The sequence below is a fragment of the Apium graveolens genome, unplaced genomic scaffold, assembly GCF_009905375.1.
Source record: "Apium graveolens cultivar Ventura unplaced genomic scaffold, ASM990537v1 ctg5909, whole genome shotgun sequence".
In the NCBI taxonomy this organism is placed as follows: Eukaryota; Viridiplantae; Streptophyta; class Magnoliopsida; order Apiales; family Apiaceae; genus Apium; species Apium graveolens.
In genome coordinates, this window is record NW_027419150.1 from 51,093 (window position 1) to 59,955 (window position 8,863).

The following is an 8,863-nucleotide window of genomic DNA, read 5'->3' on the forward strand; positions in this document are numbered from 1 at the left end:
TTCTATTCATCAGGTCCATAAACGCTGCTGGGGCGTTGGTCAATCCAAAAGACATCACTAAAAACTCGTAATGTCCATACCTTGTTCTGAAAGCTGTCTTTGGTATATCTTCCGGTTTGATTTTTAGTTGATGATATCCCGATCTTAAATCGATTTTGGAGAAATACTTGGCTCCCTTCAATTGGTCAAACAAATCATCAATTCTGGGTAACGGATACTTATTCTTAATCGTCAATTTGTTGAGCTCCCTATAGTCGATGCACAGTCTCATGCTTCCATCTTTCTTTTTGACAAATAATACCGGTGCACCCCACGGGGATACGCTGGGTCTGATTACTCCTTTCTCTAACAATTCCTGTAATTGCTTTGCTAGCTCTTTCATCTCAACAGGCGCCATTCTGTACGGGGCTTTGGATACTGGTTCTGTTCCAGGTGCTAAGTCGATCGCAAATTCAATTTCTCTATCTGGAGGAAGTCCTGGCAATTCGTCAGGAAATACATCTGGAAATTCATTCACTACTGGGATATCTTCATGTTTTGCTGGCTCCTGACTTTTGTCAATCACGTATGCTACGAAATGCTCGCATCCTTGCCGTAGTAACTTCTTGGCTTGAATCATCGTTAAGAACTTCTTTACTTATTTCTGACCTTTGAACGTTACTATTCTTTCGTCTGGTGTTTTCACCATTACTTTCTTATTTCGACAATCTATCTGAGCATCATGCTTAGATAACCAATCCATCCCTAATATAACATCAAATTCTCCTAACTTAAATGGTATCAAATCTACACAAAACTTACTACCAAAAATCTCAACCTCACAATTCTCACAAACTTGATTCACAGCTACACGTTCTTGATTTGCTAACTCCACAGTCATTATTTCATTTAAGCACTCAACTGGATAATTTAATTTACTAACAAAATCTTGTGAAACAAACGATCGAGTTGCTCCCGAGTCTATTAACACTTTGGCACATAAAGAATTCACATTAAGCGTACCTGCCACGACATCCATATCCTGGATATCATCCTTCACCGACATGTCAAAAACTCTAGCCCTCGGAGTCTCATTCACTGTTGGGGTAGATCCCATAATTCTCAATGCATTACTAACTGGGGCTGGTGTCTTGCAATCCCTGACCATATGTCCCGGCTTCCCACATTTAAAGCATGTAAATCCAATGACTGGAACTTTCACTGCTGGATTCCGGATAGGTTGATCCTTATTTGCTGGCTCTCTTGCTGGCTGATTTCGGCACTCCCTCGAGTAGTGCCCTTTCTGGTTGCATTTAAAACATACTGTAACACCCCCAGATCCGGGGTCGAGGATCCGGGTCGTCACGGTCTTTCTTTCCACAATATCACTTCACTTAATTAATAATAATAACCTTATGCTGTGACCCCACACTAACACACACCACAACCCGTTATAGTCTCAGAGATGAAATTTAAATAAGTACAAGTCTTTGAATCCACAATTTAAAAGTTATTATAACCCAAAATGATTACTTGATAAATTTACAGTTAATTGCCATTATCTGCCACAAGTTATAATTATACATAATTGATTCTCAAAAGTAGATGGTCTGATCTACAATAGATCTACCTCTGCAGCTATAGCAGCTACAACATCAACGGGAAGACGCGGAACGCTTCCCACGCGCTTGCGCTGGGTCTGCTGGAGTCTGGCCATCTTTCCTAACTGTTGTTGTGTGATGAAGAAATAAAGCAAGGGTGAGCAGCAAGCCCACCAAAATAATATGTATAATGATTTACAATATATGATCCTACTCATAATACTCATGAAAGTCTTGGTCAAAAGAAATGAACCAAGTTGATATCTTAATGCGATGAAGTCGCAAAATATTCAGTATATATATATATATATACATATATACTTTTCAAAATCTTGGAAGTCCTCTTCCATGCATAATATACACAAAGTCCCAGTGTATAACTGTATAAAAAAAATATCGTTGCAAGGTGATCTCATATATCTAACCTTGTCTCAACGTTTTTCTGAAAATCTTTGTCATACATAAGACAATTATTAATTAGATATAAGTTTAAAAGATGAGGTTACCAAATACCCCAATATACTTATATCTTTCCCAATACTACTTGAACTACCACCGTTCAAGTTATAATCAGTTTCAAAAGTTCATCACATAGATGAGACTACAAGACAAGATTTGAATAGATTCAATCTTTGAAATATTATTGAATGAAAAAGTTATGAGATACTTTATTTAGTCCCGATATATATATATCCACATATATATATCTCTAAAACATTTCCTGGAACCTATGTTATGTAAAGTATGAACAGAGTTGCAATATCCAATGAATTTGGAAGGAAAAGAAAACCTTTGGCATAAACCAGATATCTTGCTGATCAGGCAAAGATACCCATAAGTAACCTTTTCTACTAGTAGATGGACGAATTCCCCACTGGTCATCACCCTGGTCATAATTAGGACCTTATGCTGGACTGCCACTCAGCCACTTATGCATTTGATGGACTCCCACTGAGCCACTTACACTATCATGGACGCCCACTGAGCCCATGTTGCTTATGCCGACTCAATAGATGGACTTACTTCCCGAACGTTGGGTAAGTAATCAATTCATTTACCAAAACTGCAACCTTGTTGCGAATATAAAATACACCACAAAGCTGGATCCCTCAGGTTTTAAGCGAGTATTTAAATCCCCTTAAAAAGGAAGATCTTAAATATAAAAATGAGTTTTGGGATCCGCTCTAACTTTTAAAAATCATTTTGAAGACTCGAAAACATTTTTAAGAATGTTTGGAGTAATACTGATTTATTAAAATAAATCAGTCCCGATATGAAAGAAATATCTGAATATTATTATTTAAATAATATTCCCATAAGAATAATTGAGGTAGAAGTTGGAAAACTTATACTTGAATGAATAGCAAATAATCAAAGATATACTTATACGAAAGTAATATCTTTATTTGAATAATCAAAAATAAGTTTGATTATCGACACCTTATTCTTTAATACAATAAAGAATATTATTAAGTAATAAGCGGAGTCATAATACCTCGAATGAATACTATAAATAATATTCATAAAATAAAGGAGTCATACATCCTCAAATGAATATCCAAGTAATATTCAATAATAATATAAACTGAGTCATAAGCCCTCGAATGAATATTCAAATAATATTCAAATAATAAAATAAACTGAGTCATAAGCCCTCGAATGAATATTCAAAATAATATTCATTAAATAATATAACAGAGTCATAAGTCCTCGAATGAATATTCAAAATAATATTCAATAATAAAATAAAGGAGTCATAAGTCCTCGGATGAATATTCGAAATAATATTCAATAATAAAATAAAGGAGTCATAAGTCCTCGGATGAATATTCGAAATAATATTCAATAATAAAATAAAGTTAAAGTTATCGAATAAACCTTATTCGATTAATAGTTTGGAAAAACTATAACCATATATATATATATAAATATATATATATATATATATCCATATCCATATATACAAAATGTACTCGGGATCCTCGACTCCCGGTTTTAGAAAATATTTTCACCTTTGGGTCCCTATACTAAGGGTATACGCAAATACCACTTATCTCTAGCATAGGTATTATCAACTGAACCAACAGAAATATATGGCAAGAATACGAAACAGGCATGCATATATATACCATATCAGCATGCTACAATATACCGCATCATTTGCTAATTATCCAACATGCATCTATCGCAAGATAATGCAAATACATATATTCATCACAACAACAGTATAACGGATAGAATACTTGCCTGAGCGACTGGGGGTTACGAATGGCTCGGGACGAGTCTGGTAACCTATAAGAAACAAGTAAGTTGGAATTAAACCAAAGTCACTTGTAAATCTATATTTTAACTAACTTAGACTCTAACGCTCGTTTTGCGCTCACTGATTCGCTTAAGTCACTCGGGTACCCTCGGCTCCACCATTTTTAATAATTTAACCTTTACGAGTTTTAAGGCGATTCCTTCGCGAGTGTCTTACCAACTGCCTAACATACTTACCATAAATGTTTCATACATTAATTAACCCTTTTGGGTCTTTAACCTATGTTTCAAAGTAAGGCGAGGGAAAAAGTTTCGTTCGCGAAACGCCGTTACTTGAAACGGTCGTTTCTCCTAAACCGTGCATCGGAATCGAATGAACTACATATCAAAACGAAGCTCGTAACATGAGCTATCTAAACATGGCAGTGGTCATAATCTAGCAGGGGGTTCTCGGGTCCTAATGTTATGCACAAAAACAGTCTAAAGAAAATCGGACGTTACGACGGCTATATTTACGCGATTTCCCAAATTCAAACCATTCAAAAACCATCACAATTCAACCTCAAATCAATCATACAACCAACATCCATCCAAAACACATCATAACAGCCCCAACCAATTCAAGTTTAACATTCATACTTATGCCTAAGCTTAACTTTAACCATACTTAAGTTCTTTTAATCAAAACAACAACATTTACCAATCCAACAACATCCCAAAACTCACTAATCTCTACATACACAACCATCAAGCCTCTTATGAACTAAAATACTCATATTATGCTCTTAACATTCAATAACAAAGCTTGGTTAAGAGATTATACCTTCCTTGAAGCTTTTTAACACAACATAAGAGCTTTGAATGCCTAAAGAACCTTGATCCTTGCTTGTATAACCTTAATCTTTCATAAAAATTCAAGAAAACTAAAGTTATTTCTTGAAGGTTACTATTCACCATCTTCTTCCTTGATTTATAGAAAAAGATTGGCTTGGAATTAGAAGCTTAAACTTATAGGAAGTATGTAACTATCCATAGGGAAGCTTAGATAATTACCTTGCTAAATAGTAAGTGGTGGAGCTTGGATCTTCAAATTTTAAGAAATGGGCCGAGAGCTAGCTTGGGAAGAAAGATATTTTTGTGTTTTGTTTGATGAAAATGAAATGATTTGCTTGGTTGGTTGATTTTTGTGTTGTTTTTGGTTAATGACTTAATTAACCTTTTATTTGTGTGGTTATAAACCAACCACACCTCCTCCTTCCCTATGTCATGCTTGTGTCACCTTGCACATGTCATTATGCTCCCACTTGTCCACACCTTGTGGTTTGATGATGTCACAATCCCTGGCTTCTTGTACAAGCTTGTCTCTTGGTCACTTATTTGTTTTACGGTTCGCTTATCTTTCGTTCTCGTTTATCGTTTGAGGGATCATACCCGGGATCTTATTACTTAGGTTCCCTTAACCTTTCTCAATATATTATATTCCTTTTATGATCCTCTCCTATAATCCTTTAATTTCAATCCTTTTTATCCTGTTACCTTATACTCGATTCTCTCCGTATCTTGTGGATTTCCGGGAAAAATCAAAATGTTCGGAATTGGATTCTGACGATCTTTACATACACTTATATACCACATAGAGTACTAATAATATCCCATAAGATCAATAACAGAACCCCTACATAGCGTGGCATGAAAAGTTTTCTCGTTCAGCAAAAACACTATTCATAAGGGTTTCAAAATTTCTCAAAAATTGGGGTTATTACAGTCTCCCCTCCTTAAAAGGATTCCGTCCCGGAATCAGATAGAAAATGAATTGGGATACTTTCTTAGCATTACACTTTCTAACTCTCAAATAAATTTTCCCACATTGTGGTTCTTCCATCAAACTCTGAATAGTTTGATAACCCTTCTCCTAAGCACTTGTTCCCTTTTCACTCTACAACCCTTCCTGGTTGCTCCATATAGGTTACGTCGGGTTGCATATCTATGCGCTCATATGCCCCTATTTATCTGGCATCTGAATTACACTTCCTTAACACTGATACGTGAGACACGTTACGACCTGCTACATGTTCGGGGTTAGGGCTAGCTCCTATGCTATCTTCCCAAAACGTCTTAATATATCCAAGGGTCCAACAATTGGTGGACTTAGCTTTCCTTTCTTTCCGAATCTCATTAATTCTTTTCAAGGGAATACTTTTAACAATACAAGGTTGCCTCCTTCCTATTCTTTGTCCTTTCGTATCAAATCGACATACTTCTTATGTCCTTCCTGGCTACTACCAGTCGTCCTCTGATTAGATCTATTATATCCCTGGTCCTTTGGACTACTGCGGGTCCGAGCATCTTGCGCTCTACAACTTCATCCTAACATAAGGGAGATCGACATTATCTTCCCTCAAGGATCTCATAAGGCGATACCTCAATACTGACATATGATCTATTGTCGTAAGATAACTTAATCCGCGTTAAGTGATCATTCCAAATTCTTTCAAGTCTATTGCACAGACTCTCATTATTGCTTTTATCATTAGAACTTTTGCTTCTCAATACCCATTCTTTTCCAGTTCGTAATCGCTACTACCTTCCGTTCCTAATATTATACTGGTTATACTTTTGCTCGTTAGCGTTCTATAACCTTTTAATAACCACGTCAACCTTAGTATCACGAATGTGTTCCCATTCCGCATACTACCACCACTTTATTACTCCTTTTTCAGTTGTTTCTATTTTCCAAAATTTGATCAATCAAATAGAAGTAAAGGAATTTGTTGAGAGATCACTAAGATCATGAACACTTGTTATATCGCATAGTTAGTACAGAAGGTGGCCAGCCTTTAGTACTTGACAAACAATTAAACAACATGTGGTATCCTACTAGGCTTCTATCACAAAGATAGATAGTCATTCGGCAATACCTCCCCTTCTGGAAGGGTTGTTCTTCTCAGCTTACATGAAATGAAAAGAAGAGAAAAGAACGAACTGAAGAGAATTGTATATATGAAAAAAATATACTGCCACAAAATATCTGGCTTGGAACCTACCTCTGAACTATAGAGGTTTGTCATAGGAGAACAAAACATATACGTATTTATATCAACATCAAGTATTATAGCATCGCATTTCACGTGCCTAAATATTTTCGCTATCCCGTCCATCATTCTATGGACCCATGCTCTTCCTCGAGCTTATACACAATTACCTTTGAAACTCCCTCGACATCGAAAATCGAATCTGGGATCTCATTCTAGACATCATCGTTACTTGAATTCTATGCTTGCACCGCAACCTTCCTCGTATAATAATACGACTCTCACGGTTATAATCAGCTCAATACTCGCAGAATCATTGCTGCCTTACTATGGTCCACCACTGACCTACTGTCGTCATTCATTTTCCATGAAGTCTTAATAGCTAACCATACGGAGTCCATACATGTCGTATCAAATCCTTCTAAGGAGGTAACATAATCACCATTCATGATTCATGGAGTACACTCCTGATCCTGACATACATACATGACATGAAGCAGATAAAATTTGCAGAAGAGTTTCGCTCAAAGCAACGATAGCAGGTTAATACCATTCTTAATCATATGCCTTCAATAGAAGACTTAACTCAAAGGTTTGTTTAGTCCTTTTTGAACTATGGTCCTGGCTTATCTCAAGATAGTATCTTCTGAGATAGATAGCCCGCTCATGGCGATTACACGAATTAAACCTTTACCAACTACTATTACGGTTGGGTATTGCACAGTCATCAGAAGGAATGTCAATCTTCCAACCCATAATACAACCTTCACAGTTTTAACCATCATCACTGTATTCCTCTGGCACAAGTGCCTATAATTATCCACTTACCTTTAAAGTGTCGGCCACCCCTTTGGCCTTTCCTGATAGTAAAATTTCCTTACAGTCAATGTCTTTTTAACCACCTCCAAATAAATTTTCTACCTTATTTCCGATCACTGCTTGAGTGAAGATGTTTTCCTTAAAATCTGATGAGTAAAAAAAAATCACCATTTTTCCATAAGTTATTGCCTCAGTCTTTAGAGGTTAATCACTGTCACGACTGACTCTCAATCATACTTAGAACATCCTTTTATCTTAAGTCCTAATTGCCCTGAATAATTTCGACCTTTACTGGTTCGATCCATACTTTCTCGTGGTTTAACACGTACCCCACTTGGCAACATTATAATTACGTCATATTTCCTTTATCAACATTTTTATTCTTGAGAATTTTGAATATTACCTTTCTCCTTGTAAACCTCTAAGGTTATCCTTCAATCGTTCTTCCTGTATTCCCTAGATACAGGGCATATCAAAATACCATTTACTAATACCAGAATCATAGTCTAGATACTTCTGAAAAAAATTTCTCCATTGATCCTTAAAGGTTGTTACTACCTTAACCCTTTCCAATTCATACTTGTCAAAACTCATACTATCCCTATTAAGGGTGAAATGCCAACCTTTATGCATTCCCTTAGGATTCATTTTAAGTTACCGATGTTCTATCCTTAATTCCACCTTTAAAAGGTACCTGCATCCTTCCATGGATAAATAAAGTCATATATCCCTGATATGGGTATCTTATTCAATCATTCCCACCTCGATAGTAAATGCCTAATTTCACAATAACATCTGTATACAAAATGAGGTTAATCAAAATGGCCTCCAAAAGATAACAACGGTTATCCGCTTTTCTTGCCTAATCTGGTAACGATAACATGGATGTTCTGGAAGATATTGGTCGTGTTCAACGTGAACTTCTTCTTAATAATTCCTTATTTACTTTTGTTGTTTATCTCAACAGTCACCTCAATGTTGGGATATCTTTCATATCTGGCGTCTCCCTTTCTGGGTATCAAGCCACCGGTCTTACACTTCACATTCTTGAAGGTCACTTCCTTCATCCCATTTTCCTAATTTCTTACTTCCTTGTCTCCTCAGTCTATCCGCGTCTCATATTTAACCTTCGAACTATCTCAAGTTTTCCTCAAATCCTCCCAACTTACA